Genomic DNA, 17,360 nt, shown 5'->3' with positions numbered 1-17,360 from the left:
TTGAGTCGTCCTCATAGATAATCAAATTCCACCCAATTTACATCATTAAGGATTACTTCACTACCATTTATTGACCCCTTATCCTCGAGTGGCCTTCGGGTCTTGATAAGTTGTAACCCCTTCCCCCTCCCCCCCCCAAAAAAAACCATTAAACAAGTAGAGAGGAGTTTGCATTCGTGCACAAATCTCATTAACATCATATTTACATACCCCCTCCTAAAAAAAAACAGCAATTTGATTGTCTCTATTTACTTATCGCTCCACAAAGACAAAGTTAAACAAATACGTTTTTAAATGTAGGGAAAATCCAGCTCCCCAAAAGGGAACACGCGATTGGGACAAAAATAAAAATTCAGAAAAAGCTTTCTTCTTCACTGACCTAAGACAGAAAAGATGATGTGTAGTATCAGAACAGTTATTATATTTTGACCCAAGTGAAAAAGTTAAAGAGATTGAGTTATTATCTACTTTATGGTTGCCGAATTTGCTGTTAACTGCTACTATTTCACGTCTCAAGAACTGACTTTAGCCGTGATTGAGAATTATTTCTTTTAGCAGTAGTATTAAAATGTCTCACTAGTTTGGGATATGCGAAAGAAAATCGATCAAAAAGAATATATTTGTAGGTTAACATCCTCAGCTGAATCATCCCAGGACCACCATCACCCCAAAACTGAAATTCAACTCTTTTAGGCGATTACATGTGAACAACCGGAATATTTTGATGGAAACAACAACAATTTTTTAAATGTAGAATGGGTATCAGTTTCGCATATCAATTTAACGTAAATGGCCGGGATAAATTTGTTTACAATACTTAGTTCGAGTGAAATGTCGTACAATCACAAGTAATTGCTTTAAAAATGTAGACCCCCCCCCCAAAAAAAAAGATAGCGAATTTATCTCCCATAAAAAATGGTTAACTGCCTCAAAACAGCTAGAATGGCCTGTAAATGGGAGATCATCTTAATTTATGTGAAACTGATCCCCGATTCTTAATTCTAAAATATTTTCCTTTATTTTAGCTCAATTTTTCGAGATATTCATACGTAATTCATAACAAATAATGATAATAACAAATCCACGATATCCATGACAAATAACACCCCAACTGAGTATTCTGCCTTATAACGCTTGAGTTCAACATTTACGGGCAACATGAACTGGAACAAATACATTGAGGACATTGCGGAGGCTGCTGCAAAGAAGGTGGGTTCCCTCTATCCAGCTAGAAGACTACTCACTCCTGAGAATATCCTGTACCTCTACAAGGCTACCATTCGCCTATGCATAGAGTATTGTTGCCACAACTAAGCTGGTGCATCTACCACTAGTCTCTCCCTCTTCGATAGTGTCCAAAAAAAAAAGAGTTTTCAATCTAATAGTTCCCACTTTGTCAACTAAGCTCCAACCCCTGTCCCATCGTCGCAATATTGCATCTGCCTGTTTTACCAATATTTTAATAGAATGTCCTCTGATGAACTCATTGCACTTATGCCTCCTCGACATACATATCTCCGACAAATCCGCTTAGCAACAAAATCTCACCCCTTCACTGTTGAGGTCTTTAAACGCCAGAAAGCTTTCTACTCTAATAGTTTCTTCCCTCGAAAAACTAGACTTTGGAATTCCCTTCCTACTACCTGTTTCCCTGGCTGTACTGATATGTACAAGTTTAAATGTAACATAAACTAATATCTTGTTAATCTTTTCTAGGCATGGTCCCAAATAGTAGCCCCTTGCGTCCAAGTTGCGATATGCCTTGTTAGCGGCGAACGTAAGTATGAAAAAAAAAAAACGGTAATAATCGTCTAAAGAAAGCAAAATCTCAGGGCGGGGTACTTTAGCGAAGTATAATAATGCCCCCCCCCCAACGGCAAATTTATTATGCCTACCAAAAAATCTGGTGTTTATAAATGTTTGCTCAATTTGTTATTAAGTTCTACTATTGCACGTATAAAACGACTTCGGTCGTAACCGAGGATCTTTCTTTTAGCAGTAGTATTAAAATCCATCTACATGTTGGCGTATGCCTAAAAAATGTAACTAGCATCAGTTGAATTATATATATTTACGGAGAAGACAATCGAAACAGCAAAACTGAAGCCTACAAGATATTGTGTGTGTGTATATATATATATATGCACACACAAATGTAAGCAAATTTGGGCATATTTTATTTGTTTGAAAATACAGTTTTTTTTTTTTGTACCAATTGTCATAAAATTTTAACCATAGAATAGTATTATAATCTTCAAAAAGCCTGCAAATTTTCATATATTTTCAATCCAATAAAATATGCCCAAATTTGCCTACATTTGTATATATAGTGTTCTGGCAGGCCAACTTCGTTTTGTCGCTTTGGAATGAATTTTGCTTAATTCATTTTTTTTTTTTTTTTTTTTTGGCTTGGTTGTCTCACCTGTGGCCTTGCCAGGCCACTAATAGACACGCGCGCACAAGCTATGCCTATCTAGTTATACCAGCGAGTTCTTTTATTTGTGAATTCCTATTTTAGTCAAGTAAAGTATTTAGATAAGACGGGTTTGATAGAAAAAATTTTTTTATATAAATTCATATCATTCTAAATAATATACGTAACTAATAGGACTAAGCAAATACATAGTACGTTTGTGAATCACCGTATAAAAATTACATAAGATAATTATCTGCAAGCTATGCATATTTGCGTTGCGCTATTTTTTTTTCAAGTTTGTGTGAAAACAGTTTTAAAAATAACATTACAACAATAAGTTACAAAAAGTTCCATCGTACACATAAAATGTAAAAATGAAGAGTCGCCAAAAACGCACACAACCTCTCTTCCCAAGGTCTTATGCAGATGGCACACGCCGACCCTTATATAAGGTTGGTATACCTGCAGTCGCTGCTTGTTTTTGCATCCGAGTGGACACGATTCTGAGGTATGCTGTTCAACACAGCAAAAACAATTGCGCTATTGTCCTCTAGATGCGTCTCTTCTGTCCCTATTTGTGGGATTTGCTTTCAAGACACATTTGTGTAGTTCTCGAAATATCATAACATTATGGGAGTAATAATATCTAGTAATCTTAGATTTGATGACAAATTGTCTCATGTATCCAATAGGGTTGCGTATCCTGAGTTACCAAATTCCTCATGAATGGCATTTACTGACTAGTCTACTATAAATCAATGTTTCGCCACCACTTGTTTCTAGTGTTTGCCGGAGTTGGCAAGGTGTTTTCTGATTTTCTTGAGCGTCTACAACGTCGTGCTATCAGATATATATTAACATACTAGCAGTTCAGCCAAGCTTTGCTCGGGCACGACGTACTGCTCATAACTTTATGTGCATATATATATATATTAAAAAGTTTGACGCGTGTCTAGTTAACCTACATCTAAAATTTAAAGTGTTTAGACCAAAAATTGGCGGAGGAGTTTGGTAGAGTCTGCAAAGGTCTACTCTTTCAACTTTGACCTCTTCGCAGCCACATTTTCACCCAAAAACTGATTAAAAAGCTTGCTGCATGTCTGAATATCCTTGATGTGAAATGTCAAATATTTAGACCCAAAATTTGCTGAAAAGTTTGCTAGAGACCGCAAAGGTCAAATCTTTTGAACTTTGACCCCTCTGGTAGCCAAATTTTCGACCAAAAACCGATTAAAAAGCTTGCCCTATGTTTGAATACACTTTATGTACAATTTCAAATGTTTAGATCAAAAATTGGCTGAGAGGTCGAATTTTTTAAAAGCTTTGACCCTAATTTTGACCCCTTAACATTTATTGTTCTGGGCTCAAATCAAGTTAAAAAGTTTGATCGGTGTCCAAGGAACCTACAGCTAAAATTTCAAGTGTTTAGACTCAAAATTGGCGGAGGAGTTTGGTAAAATTTTCAAAAGTCAAGTCATTGACTTTGACAGCCAAATCTTTGGCTGAACACCGATTAAAAAGATTTTCCCAAATCTCAATACCTCTTATGTCAAATCTCGAGTCTGTAGATGAAAATTGTCAATTAAGTAATTTGGTAGGAAAATTTACACACATAGACACACGGACAATTTCACTTTTATAGATATATAGATTTCCTGCTGCGACCCTGCAATGCTTAAATATCGTCTTGTGTTGCGGCATAACAGACCAAACCTGCAACGATATACATACACACTGGACCCACTCCACTGCATAATCACACAAGTGTTTGCTCAGGGGTGTAAATAAACTGTTAATATTAAAAAAAAATTACAGCATACAAAAATTGTGCAAATGCGAGACAAAAATCGTGTTTACAATATCGATGCTTTAAAATGACGTTTCTATGTAGTGATGTTTTTGTAGCCGTAGACATACCCATGTTTTAAAAGTCTAGCTAAAATCAAATAGTCATATTTTCCTGAAATTTTCGATATTTATTTATTATTAAATAAACGTACATGATAAAAGTAGGTTTCGTTAAATATATTAGAGTTTTTTTTTTAGGTGTTCTACCCCCCCCCTATATTTCATGTTACGAAAACTAAACAAAATAAATGTAGGTCTATAAAAATTTTAACATTTTTTAAAGCTGAAAAGATCAAATAATTTATATATCTATGCTCCTATAAATTCGTTTTTCTTTTGTGTGTATTGATATTCATATTAAAAACCCTTCTTTCTATTTATTTAAAAAGAAAATACAATTTTCTTATATGTGGGTTGTGGAAATGCATTCACTAGCAAAAGATCTAGCTAATTTGTATATTCTTTTAAACATTCATTTTAATTAATTCCCTATTAGTTCTTTCGGTTTCTCATGGGATGATCATCTAGAGTTAACAATTACGTGTAATTATATTCATGCATATATTTTACATGATTTATACTTGCATAATATTTGCATAAAATCTTTACAGTAAACAAAAAAATGTTTCCATATATATTTATGTATGCGTCTATATTTTTGTTTAAGATATTAGTCTATCTATCTATATATCTATAAAAGTGAACGTGTCTGTGTGTCTGTGTACATTTCCCTACGCAATAACTCTGTCAATCTTAAGTCTACACACTCAAAATTTGATATACAGGGTACTGAGATTTGGGAAAATCTTTGTGATACGTTTCCGGCCGGAAATTTGGCTGTTAAGGAGTCAAAGTTCAACGATTTGACCTTTGAGAACTCTACCAAACTCCTCCGACAATTTGGGGTCTAAACACCTGAAATTTTAGATATAGGTTCCTTGAACATGGATCTAACTTAATAACTTGATTTGAGCCTAAGACAATAAATTTTAACGGGGTCATAATAGGGGTCAAAGTTTAAAAAATTGCCCTTCTTTTTTGCTCAGCATACACCTCCAAATACCCGGGCAACGCCGGACATCCATGCTAGTCTATCTATATATCTATAAAAGTGAACATGTCTGTATCTGTCTGTCCGTGCGTCTGTGTGTGTACATTTCCCTACGCAATAACTCTGTCAATTTTAAGTCTACAGACTGGAAATTTGATATACAGAGTACTGAAATTTGGGAAAATCTATGTGATCGGTTTTCAGCCAGAAATTTGGCTGTTAAGGGGTCAACGTTCAACGATTTGACCTTTGAGAATACCAAACTGCTCCGACAATTTGGGGTCTAAACACTTGAAATTTTAGATATAGGTTCCTTGGACAGGGATCTTACTTATAACTTGATTTGAGCCCAAAACAATATATGTTAAGGAGTCATAGTAGGGGTCAAAGTTAAAAAAATTGACCGCTTTTTTTCTTTTTTTTTTGCTCAACATACACCTCCAAACACCCTGGCAACGCCGGGCTGAAATGCTTGTATATATGTGAAAGTGTCTGTGTCTGTCTGTCTGTGTACATTTCCCTACACAATATCTCTGTCAATTTTCAGTTTACAGACTCGAAATTTGATATACAGGGTATTGAGATTTGGGAAAATCTTTCTAACCCATTTTCGGCCAGAAAGCTGGCTGTTAAGGGGTCAAAATTCAACGATTTGATCTTTGAGAACTCTACCAAACTCCTCCGCCAATTTTGAGTATAAACAATTGAAATTTTAGATATAGGTTCCTTGGACATGGATCTAGCTTAATAACTTGATTTGAGCCTAAAACAATAAATGTTAAGGGGTCATAATAGGGGTCAAAATTAAAAAAGAAATTGACCTCTGCGGTCTCTACCAAATTACTCAGACAATTTCTGGTCTAAACATTTGAAATTTTACATAAAGGGTATTCAGAGATAGGACAAGCTTTTTAATCAGTTTGGGTCGAAAATTTGAGCTACCAATATATAAATATATGTATGTATGTTTGTATGTCTACCTAAAACTTTCGACAGAGGCGACGGATTTTCACAAGATCAGTATCGTTTTTAAGCTTGACCCTTCAGACGACAAATATCGAAAAATTGGCTAAAAGCATTAATTACTTCACCTTTAACTGACACTTTTCTACAGTGGGGGGGTCGCTTTTTTCGCCGATATTGTCGAAAGTCATCCCCTCTTTTCGATTGTCTAGCCTTAATTAAAACCTACGTCACTTCTGGTTTGGCGGTGGTCGTAACAGCAAAGACGTCACGTTCCCCCCCCCCATTCTTTTTCTCCTTCGCGGTACGGGTTCGAGCCTGCCTTCCTACTACCACTTTTTTTTATGCTCAACATACACCTCCAAACATCCGGAATGCTAATATATATATATATATATATATATATATATATATATATATATATATATATATATATGTATGTATATATATATATAAATTCAGTTATTTATTTCATTTACCTTTTTGTAAATAAAATTGGACATTAAATCAATATTATTATGTTAAAAAAAAACACTTTTCTTGGTGATTTTTTTCTTGGTAATATAGTTATGTGAATTATAAAAAACAAAACAAAAAAAACAGAATTCTAAAAAATAATTATTTTTAGAAAGCTTTAAATGATATTAAATTCAAATATTCCGCCATATGAAGTTCATACAAAGATTTTATTATAACAGGTTTCCAATATTAAAGAAATATATTCATATAATAAAATATATGACTCTTGAGATAATAAAAATTGCTAACCCAAATCGACCTAAAAAATCGCTTTGATTTGATTATTTAAAATGATAGAAGGCGATCTTTACTTTTTGCGCGTTTTCCAAAAAAGTACGGAGGCCTGTAAGCAACATTATCTTTATATACATAAGTGTCAACAGAAGACGTTAAAATTAATTGTATTTTATTAACTCTCGCCTGTGTAGTTCGTTAAAAAAATCTGTTTGTTTTACAATGTAAAGATGAAAATCCGATAGTAAAAAAATGTTACTTTTGTTAATCCTTATAGTGCCAATGCCCGTCCATTAGAAATTGACTCAGAAAATAGTAAACACATAGTAAATATACGAAATGATGACGTTGCTGTTATTGTGTAAAGCGCTGACGTTTTACACACAGCTATGGAGGTTTCTAATTTTAAATTGCCGCCATAAGTGTATGTGCCCTAATTTTATTCGCATTTTTAAAGAGACTGTATTGTTTCCAATTTGAACGTTTGTCTATTAATGAAAACACGCGAAAGGAAAATAAAAACCTTCTTACAAACAACGAACAAGTGAATTCAATTTAGCTGGACTGTTGATATAGTTAGGATAATGTACAGGTAAGAAAATTCATTTGACTACCGAAAATCTTACAGCAGTTTATATTCGAGTGAAGATGATTGATGATCGGGAATGCAATCGATAAACACAGAAAAGACGAAATGGCAGTCTTTCTTTGTTAAGAAAACTCTCCTATGACCATCCGCGATTCCCAAAGAGATTGAAGTAAATTGATCAAGTGGTTTTATTTTTATAAATAAAATAATTTTAAGCGATCAATTGGAATTCGTTGGCATTACAATAAAAATATCGCAAGTTTGAATTATGTAGAGTTAGCCACCTTGTTTCTTGAGACTGATTTCAAAATGGCGTTGCGAGACAGTTGCTCCTTGGTTAGCCATAAAATTTTATCTTATTTAAAATCAAAACCACTTTATCAATTTACGTAATCATACAGATTTTTCTTTCTTTATGGAGGAAATTCTGGACAGACATTTTACGCTTCTTGTAAATACGCCTTTGGCATATAAACCATTTTTCTACAATTGAACGAAAATTTAATGTTTCTCGCTGACGAATCAATTAGCTATAAATCATTTCCTAATCATTTTTTAACGCTGTCAAACTAATTTTTTGTTTTTTTAAACAAATTAATTCCTTTTATTTTTACATCTTTTTTCGTGGCCTCGTAAAACTCGCTATACTGTTGACAACGGTTTAGATAGTAATAAGTAGGCCTAGTCCTCATACGATTGAATTTACACTCAATCGTATGAGGACTTGATTTGACTCGTGTCACCAGCGATCACGAATACGGCCCTTTTCTTTCTTTCTTTCTTTCTTTCTTAGGTATATGCTTTTTCTTTATTTATTTTTCTCTTTTTCAGTGAACGAGAACGGGCTAATTTTCAACGGATCTATAACATTTTGTCAAGCTATTTTTACTGGCGCGGTGGGGGGGGGGGGGAAGTACATGCAATAAAAAAACTGAATAATGAATAAAATAAACACATTTCTGAATTAATAAAATTATGACACGATTCCCGTTAGTGTCCGTCGACGTGTTTCCTGCCTCTACGCTACTTACGGTGTTATTAACAAATGCTAGAATATCATTTAAAATTTTCCTGTTGTGTTGTGTTGTGTTGTGGAAACTGTTATCATTAAAATCACTTGAAATATATTAGGGGGGGGTACTGCATATTGTCTTTCAATAAAATTAAATAGGTCGGGAACTACGTGATTACCTAATAGCGATTCTACGAAAGCGGGGATACATGGCTTCTTTAGAATTTTAGCAGATCCTTAAATTGCATTTCCTCGTCACTCACACTTTTATAAATTAACTAGCAGGACCCGTTAACCAGTGTTGCCCGGTGGTAACCTCTCCCCCTCCCTTCGCGCAAAAAATTAAAGTACGGTTGTTGTTGTTGTTGTTGTTGTTGTTTCCCAACCGCAACCGCCTCATGGTAGAACGGCTTTCAGAATAGATACCCCATTTTGTGGTGGGTTGTCCGAAAATAACCGAACAGAAAAATTTGTAGGTTGTAGTGTCGGTGGGCCCGTGCATACTACTCTGGCGGGCAGGGTATGATTCAGGATATGGTAGTTTTGTTAGCAATACTGGAGTTTAGGTGGCTAAATACTCTCGAACCATCTATCACTTAAAAGGAACTAAATTCCTGTACTCATCTGTACGATGCGATGTAAACGGTTATGAAGAAAAAAGAAACAATGTAAAAAGAACGTCTTCTAAAAATAATCAACAGTAAAAATTGTGAAACAGAAATTTAATATAGACGCGTAAGAAAACTTTTTCGCAGATATTTGTAGATATACGTACCCACCTGTAAGAAAATAAATTTGGTGGAAATGATGCGAAAACAGCTTATTAAGCTTAGTGAACTATTTGCGTTTAAACAAAGCAATACATCTTAGTTATAAGTGTTTAAAATACGCTAGGCACCTCAAAAATTCAGCGCAGAATTACCCCTCTATATGTAACACGATGTAACTTTATTATAATTTAATATTATCAATATAGTCTTTGTACCATTTAAAAAAAGAAGTGTAAAAAAAAACAGTAATAATTTTTTTTTAATTTTTCAATCGTACGAAAATAATGAAATTGCGAGACGAAAATCGTGTTTACATAATTGACGCTTTAAAATAATGTTCCCATGTAGTAAGCATTCCGAACGTGAAAACATACCTAATGGTAAGATTTTTGAGAAATTTTCGATACTTATCCATTTTTGAATGAAATCTATAGATATAAAAGCGAAAATGTATGTATGTTTGTATGTGTGTTCGCTTTTTCTGTATGTCTACAAAAGGCTTCTTTCAGAGAAGCGGTCGCTCGCCTAACAGCTTTTTAAAACTTTTTATATCACATATAAATCGTAATATCTCACAGTTAACAACGAAGCTCGCCTGCCTATTTAATTTGCTCGACTTCGGGAAGATAAATATTCAATATTTGTCGCTCACCACATGTGGGTTAGTCTTTTTCCCGCAGCAAATGATAATATTCCGCAGTCAAACTTGACCTCGTTAACTCATTAAAACGGGCACCTGCCAAATCCAAGTAATTAAATAAATTAAAACGTGTTTTCGTTAGCATATCGCGGTGGGGCAATCGTTGATGTCGCACTTTTTTTCTTTTTTTTTTACACTTTAATTTACAACTTTGCCTCAACGGTTCGGGTTCGATCCTTACCTTCCAAAACATTTTTAATCCCCCCCCCCCGGAGTTTCCACACACACCTCCAAACACCCGGGCAACGCCGGGTAGCCCTCGCTAGTTACATATAAAATGCAGTTTCCGTAAAATGAAGGGAAATATTTATTTAGTGCGTCCCCCCCTTTTAATTTTTTCGGAATTTGAGCACAATAAATTTAAATTGATCGAAATTTCTATTTATTATGAAACATAAAAGTTCCACTAAGTAAAAAAAAAAAAAATTTTAAGTTAAAATACAAATAAAACCTTACCTTGAAGTTGCAAGTAAAAAATTTAATACAGGGTGGCCCCAAAAAAACGTGCCCCAACTCTAATTAGGCCCCGTTTCTTAGTGTTTGGTCCGAATGAAATGAAACTGTGGTCATAACTAGTTTATATTCAAAATATCACATCAAAACACTAGAGTCTATAGCCTTTTTTCTCCGTTCTACAGCATATGTTCTAGATGGCTTCCATTTAGCTTTTGTTTTGTTTTTTTTTTGGGGGGGGTCACCCTGTATTATGTTTTTTTTTTTAAATAGCGTTTTTATATTATTGATATCATTATATTATAGATTATCAGTTGAATTTCCAAGAAAAAGAAACTTCCCAAAAAATTTCAGTAATTCAAAATGTTAATGGTATTCAATTTTTTTTTTTTTTTCGAAACATTACGTTGTAATATAAACATGACCCTTGCCAGGTATTTTATCGCCAGATAAAAATCGATTAAAAATATTATTGCAGAAAAATAAACATTTTGTAGATCACTACGATATGTAGATTTTTTTTTTACCAAATAAGTATGGAAACTGGTAATTAACCAAATGAACAGTTATACATATTTAGTAAAACCGTTTTTCATATTTAATGTACAAATGTGCATAATATTAAAAATCCTTAAACTGTGTAAATCTGAAAACCTAACAAAATTATAACAAAGATTAATTATTAATTGCAATTTGAAGAAGATAAAAAAAGGTTTAAAAAATAATTAATCACTTTAGTTGCTCTATACTTCGTATAGTTAACATACATCTGACGTTACAGGATTATGCGCTCCATTCTTCGCAATCGTTTGACAGTGCTTAAAGTACGCACTAAATTAAAAACAAAACAGATAATAATAGTTATTACCTGTGCGTGTCCTACAAAAAGAAAAAAAAGAAAAGAAATTGAAGCAACCCCGTAACAAAAAATTTAAATAGCAGTTAGTACCCGCAAAAAAAAAAATATAAAAAAAAGGAGAAAAATGCAAGCTCGAACATAAAACGCTTAGACGAAAAGTTGGTGTAAAAAGTGAGATAACGGTTTTGCCGACTAGGCCACCGACAAATTATATTTTTGTCTCGAGCGTAACCTTTTTAATACGTGCGTTTTGCTTAAATGAGTTCACTATTATACTCTCTCTCTCTCTCTCTCTCTCTCTCTCTCTCTCTCTCTCTCTCTCATACATAAGTATTCAGTACCGAATTAATATTACAATCGAAATGGTGTTAGTGTTTATGAAGCAATGTACGCACAAATGCGTGTTGTATCTATCTGTCTTTCCTCCTCTCTGTTTTGGAAAGTAGGGGTGGAGGGAGTAAGGGGAACGCGACTGGGCTAACGGAATCAGCTTAGGAGAGGGCAATTGATAAATGAATAAGAAGAGAGTGAGAGAGAGGAGGTTCCACTAATGACGGAGTGGATGAAGGAAGGCGGAGGTTTATGTACGTTTAATCGCAAATTTCTGTAGCTGAAAAAATAAAATGGCACAAGCAATGACTTCATATAATATAGAAAAATCAGAAGATAATGTAGATTATTTAGAAAAAATAAATAGAAGCGAATGGATATGGAAATAAATGGCGGCATGTTTTTGAAGTGTGGAACCGTTCGTTTAATGGTGGAAGATGCGAATGTTAGAATTGAAGAATGTCTATATCGCATCCAATCAGCATTATGGGATATAAGGAAGGAAGAAATTATTATTTAGAAATGAGAAAGTGTAAATATTATTGAAACTGGATGTGGATATTATCAGTTAAGAGCGGCACAAACCCAGCAGAGTAGGAATATGTGGAGATGGCGCCGGTGTCTAGTGGGAGTAGTGGTAGTACAGAATAGGCAGGGAGAAAAAGATGATCTACTTCCTCTATAGATGGTGAGATTGTGATCGTGGCGCTCCTCGGAAATAACGTAATATTTTAATCTCACACGTAGATGTATATGTAATGCCATTCTAAAGTTATATAAAAGAGTTGATAATAAGCTAGACATAATAAATGTGCATGCACCATGTGCGGTTGCAAATCTAATGTAGTTTCATACAGAGGGGGAAAACTGCACCGCTTTTATTGTATATAAAATAAATAAATGATATATATATATAAAAATAAACAAATAATATACATATATAAATAAATATAATAATATATAAATAGATAATATATATAATATATATATAATATATATATATAATATATATATAATGATAGCATATATATAATGATAGTATATATATAATATAAATATAATAATATATAATATATACATATAATATATATATATAATGATAATATATATATAATGATAATATATATATAATATATATATAATGATAATATATATAATGATAATATATATATATAATATATATATAATGATAATATATATATATATAATATATATATAATGATAATATATATATAATAATATATATAATGATAATATATATATAATAATATATATATATATAATGATAATATATAATGATAATATATATAATGATAATATATAATGATAATATATATAATGATAATATATATAATAATTATATATATATATAATGATAATATATATAATAATATATATATAATGATAATATATATAATAATATATATATAATGATAATATATATAATAATATATATAATGATAATATATAATGATAATATATATATAATGATAATATATATAATAATATATATATAATGATAATATATATAATAATATATATATATAATGATAATATATATAATAATATATATATAATGATAATATATATAATAACATATATAATGATAATATATATAATAATATATATAATGATAATATATATATATATAATGATAATATATATAATAATATATATAATGATAATATATATATATAATGATAATATATATATATAATGATAATAAATATATATATATAATGATAATAAATATATATATATATAATGATAATATATATATAATGATAATATATATATAATGATAATATATATATATATAATGATAATATATATATATAATGATAATATATATATAAAATAATATATATATAATGATAATATATATTTATATATATATATATATTATGATAATATATATTATGATAATATATATATTTTAATAATATATATATATTTTAATAATATATATATATATAAAAAGATTATATATATATATATAATATATATATATATATATATATATATATATATATATATATATATATATATATATATATATATAACAGTTATTAAGATAATCATTTCCGATTTTCGAGAGAACTAGTCTGTAAAAAAAAACAATCTGTTTTGCGGCGGAAGCCATGTCAAAAACTGAATCGGTTAACGTTACTATCTGTGATATACATCATTTTAAAAGATATACAGTCAGTAAATTAGTCCAAAATAATTTATCTTGGTTTTCCTAATCAATCGAGATGTATTTACGTTAAAAAAAAAAAAAAACAATTTATCATTCAATTGAACGTACACAAGCAAGTTACGTTAAGTTATTTTTACGATTCAAGTTTCCATTTCACTTCCAGTTGCTGCTTCGTTTTTAATTGAATTTTTCCGGTGTTTTTTTTTTTTTTTTTTTTTTTTTAAATAACGTTATTATTTAGAAAAGCCATTCTTAACATGGAGATGGGGCAACCGGAAGTTAAATGGAAACTTGAATCGTAAAAATGACCACGAAAGTAATCATCCACCGGTCATGTTATTTTTTTCCAGAAGTAAGATTACGACCGGATTGGATGGAACTGCCGAAAAAAAAAAAAAAGAAGCTTAATTTTAACATAGATACGGCTTTGATACTTGGCTTCGAGCTTTTAAACTTTAATACAAGATATTAATTTTTAAAAAATAAATAAGTTAAAAGTTAATTATTTGACATGACATTTATAACTTCTCTATATCTCATTCCCTATTACAGATGGTTACGTTTCCAACCCGTTTCCCAGAACAGCATGGACAACACGCATCACTTCTAGATCTATTTCTGTCCACAGTTCCCGATGACTATAACGAATGCCCACAGTCCACTTGGGAACACCGATCATGCAGTGGTAATGGTTGAAATAGCTCTAAACTTTAGAGCCAAAACTGAAGAGCCACTGCTCAAAACAACAAGATATTATAAAAAGGCTGACTGGGAAGCCATCAGGGGTCTCATCAGGGACGCCCCATGGCAAAATATCTTTTCACTTCATGCTGAACATTGCGCAAATGAGACCACTGAATGGTTCAAAACGGCAATTAAAGCACATGTTCCTGCGCGCAAATTTTATAGCAAGCTCCACTCTCCCCAATGGTTTACTTCTACTTGTGCAGCCGCAATAGCGCAAAGGCAGCATGCGTACCGCAAATTTAACCAACATGAGTCCAGTTCAAACAGGCAGAAGTATATAAAAGCCAGAAGAAAGCAAGAAAGAAATAGCGACAGCTAAGAGAGAATTTACTGAAACCACTAAAAAACTCATCAAAGCACAGAAATTAGGAACCCGTGACTTCTGGAAAATATACAACAGTGTAGTAAATAATGAGCAATCAAGAATTCCCCCACTAACCAACAATCATGAGGTCGTTTGCTCAGCAACCGAGAAGGCTAACATGCTTGCCAGTCGGTTTGCCTCCAACTCCACACTGGACCCTGCCAACCACCCCCTCCCTGACTTTCCTTTGCGGACAGACGCCACACTGGACGATCTGAAAATCACCCTTTCTCAGGTGCATGCTATCATAAGAAATCTTGACACTGCAAAAGTATGTGGACCTGATCTCATTCCAGCTGTGCTATTAAAAAGTGCTCCACCAAAGTAGATCCAGTTCTCTCCAAACTTTACAACAAATGCCTTAATGAATCTTGCTTTCCTGCCTGCTGGAAAACTGCTTCTGTAATGCCAGATATTGCTCTAGCTCTAGCGGTAGCTCTAGATATATCTAAGGCTTTTGACAGGGTATGGCATGAAGGTCTTCTCAGGAAAATCAAATCATATGGTATCACTGGAAGAATACATAACATAATAAAATCCCTCTTGGATAAAAGAAAAATCCAGGTTGTCCTCGACGGTCATACATCTAAACAATATGATATAAATGCGGGAGTGCCTCAAGGGTTTATCCTTGGAGCTCTGTTATTCCTAATATTCATAAATTACCTCCCTGACAAAATTGTTTGTGAGATGAGTATATATGCTGACGACACCACACTCTATAACAGACACGACAGGAAAACAAATGAACACATATCTAAAGAAATGGTAGAAACACTAGAGGATGATCTCCGATCTGCAGTGGAATGGGGACATAAATGGATGGTCACATTCAATGCTGCCAAAACTAAACTCGTTTCCTTCAATAATTACAAGAAACCTTCTCTACCACCCATAGCAATGGCCAATGACTCTTTATCTGAAAGTACATCTTTTAAACTCCTCAGCCTAATGCTCACAGGAAACATGAGTTGGAACAATTACATTGAGAGTATTGCCAGGACCGCTGCGAAGAAGGTAGGTTCTCTCTACCGTGCTAGAAAACTACTAATGCCCGAAAGTATCCTGTACCTCTATAAGGCCACCATTCGCCCATGTATGGAGTATTGTTGTCAGATTTGGGCTGGTGCATCTGCCACTAGCCTCTCGCTCCTAGATAAGGTTAAAATGAGAGTCACGAATCTGATAGGTCCTGAACTGTCATCTAAACTTCAGCCTCTGTCCCATCGACGAAACGTTGCATCCCTCTTGCCTATTCTACAAGTACTTTAATGGTGAATGCTCTGATGAATTGCAAGCACTTGTGCCCCCTCGACGTAAATACCCCCGACAAACCAGACAAGCAGCTAAATCCCACCCCTACACAATTGAGATCCCTAGGTGTAAGAAAGCCTTCTACTCCAATAGTTTCTTCCCCAGGACAGCTAGACTTTGGAATTCCCTTCCGGGTCCCTGCTTCCCCAACTGTACTGACATGCAGAAGTTCAAGTGTAACGTGAACCGACACCTTGCTGCCCAACTCCCTACACAGTACCCCTGATGCCTATGTCCCTGATAGTAGCTCCCCTACAACAAAGTGGCAATGTGCCTTGTTTGGGATGAAAATGTAATAAAAAAAATTTTTTTTAAATCTTAATCCCTTCTGGTTCAGTACCATTTATGCCTGAAATAAGATGTCTGACCCCTTACATCTCTACTTACAACCAATATTTACATTAACTTAATATGCTTGTAGTTTAAATTCTTTTTCAACGTAAATACGTTGCAAATAAGTTTGTTTTTTTGTTTTTTTTACAAAGGTGTTACCATTTACCGAGACCCGGAGGCCACTCGACGATAAGGGTTAATGAGTGTACGGTCAATGGGACAAAGAGGTAGACAATTTCCAATTGGAAAAAAGCCGAATAGCTCCAAGAATTATATACATAAACATAAGTAAACCAAAATAAATTGTTTGGATCTAATTTTTCTTTAAAATCTTTTTATCTCTGTCGTAGTTAGCTGATCAAGATTTACTGTTTTTACGTTTCTGATTTTTTAAGATCACGATTGGTTATTCGTATTATTAGGAGTAATCGGACTAATGTTCTTATCTTGAGTGTGATTTTCACAACATTTCGGTCGATGTTGTCTCCGACCTTCTTCATGCGTATTTTGTTGAACTCATGAATCTACATGGAATTCTGAACAAAACCTTTTATTTACTTCACGGAGGTAGCATGCTCTCGTTTTGTCAGCCAGGACTCGATAAATGTCCTATGTAATTCGCAATTGTATTTTTCAGTTGCCCGAACTTTCAACCTTC

At 33.1% G+C, this 17,360-nt stretch overlaps 1 protein-coding gene across 11 annotated transcripts in view; it reads right to left on the bottom strand.

Moving 5' to 3' along the window:
* LOC145245959 (3',5'-cyclic-AMP phosphodiesterase 4C-like) overlaps positions 1–17,360 on the bottom strand; it is a 1,213,142-nt gene that overhangs the window by 688,883 nt on the left and 506,899 nt on the right. The window lies entirely within an intron of this gene.

The sequence above is a fragment of the Euprymna scolopes genome, chromosome 23, assembly GCF_053919585.1.
Source record: "Euprymna scolopes isolate OS-2025 chromosome 23, ASM5391958v1, whole genome shotgun sequence".
NCBI classification, from domain to species: domain Eukaryota; kingdom Metazoa; phylum Mollusca; class Cephalopoda; order Sepiida; family Sepiolidae; genus Euprymna; species Euprymna scolopes.
The sequence above is the reverse complement of the archived record's forward strand: the minus strand, read 5'-3'. Positions and strand labels throughout refer to the sequence as shown.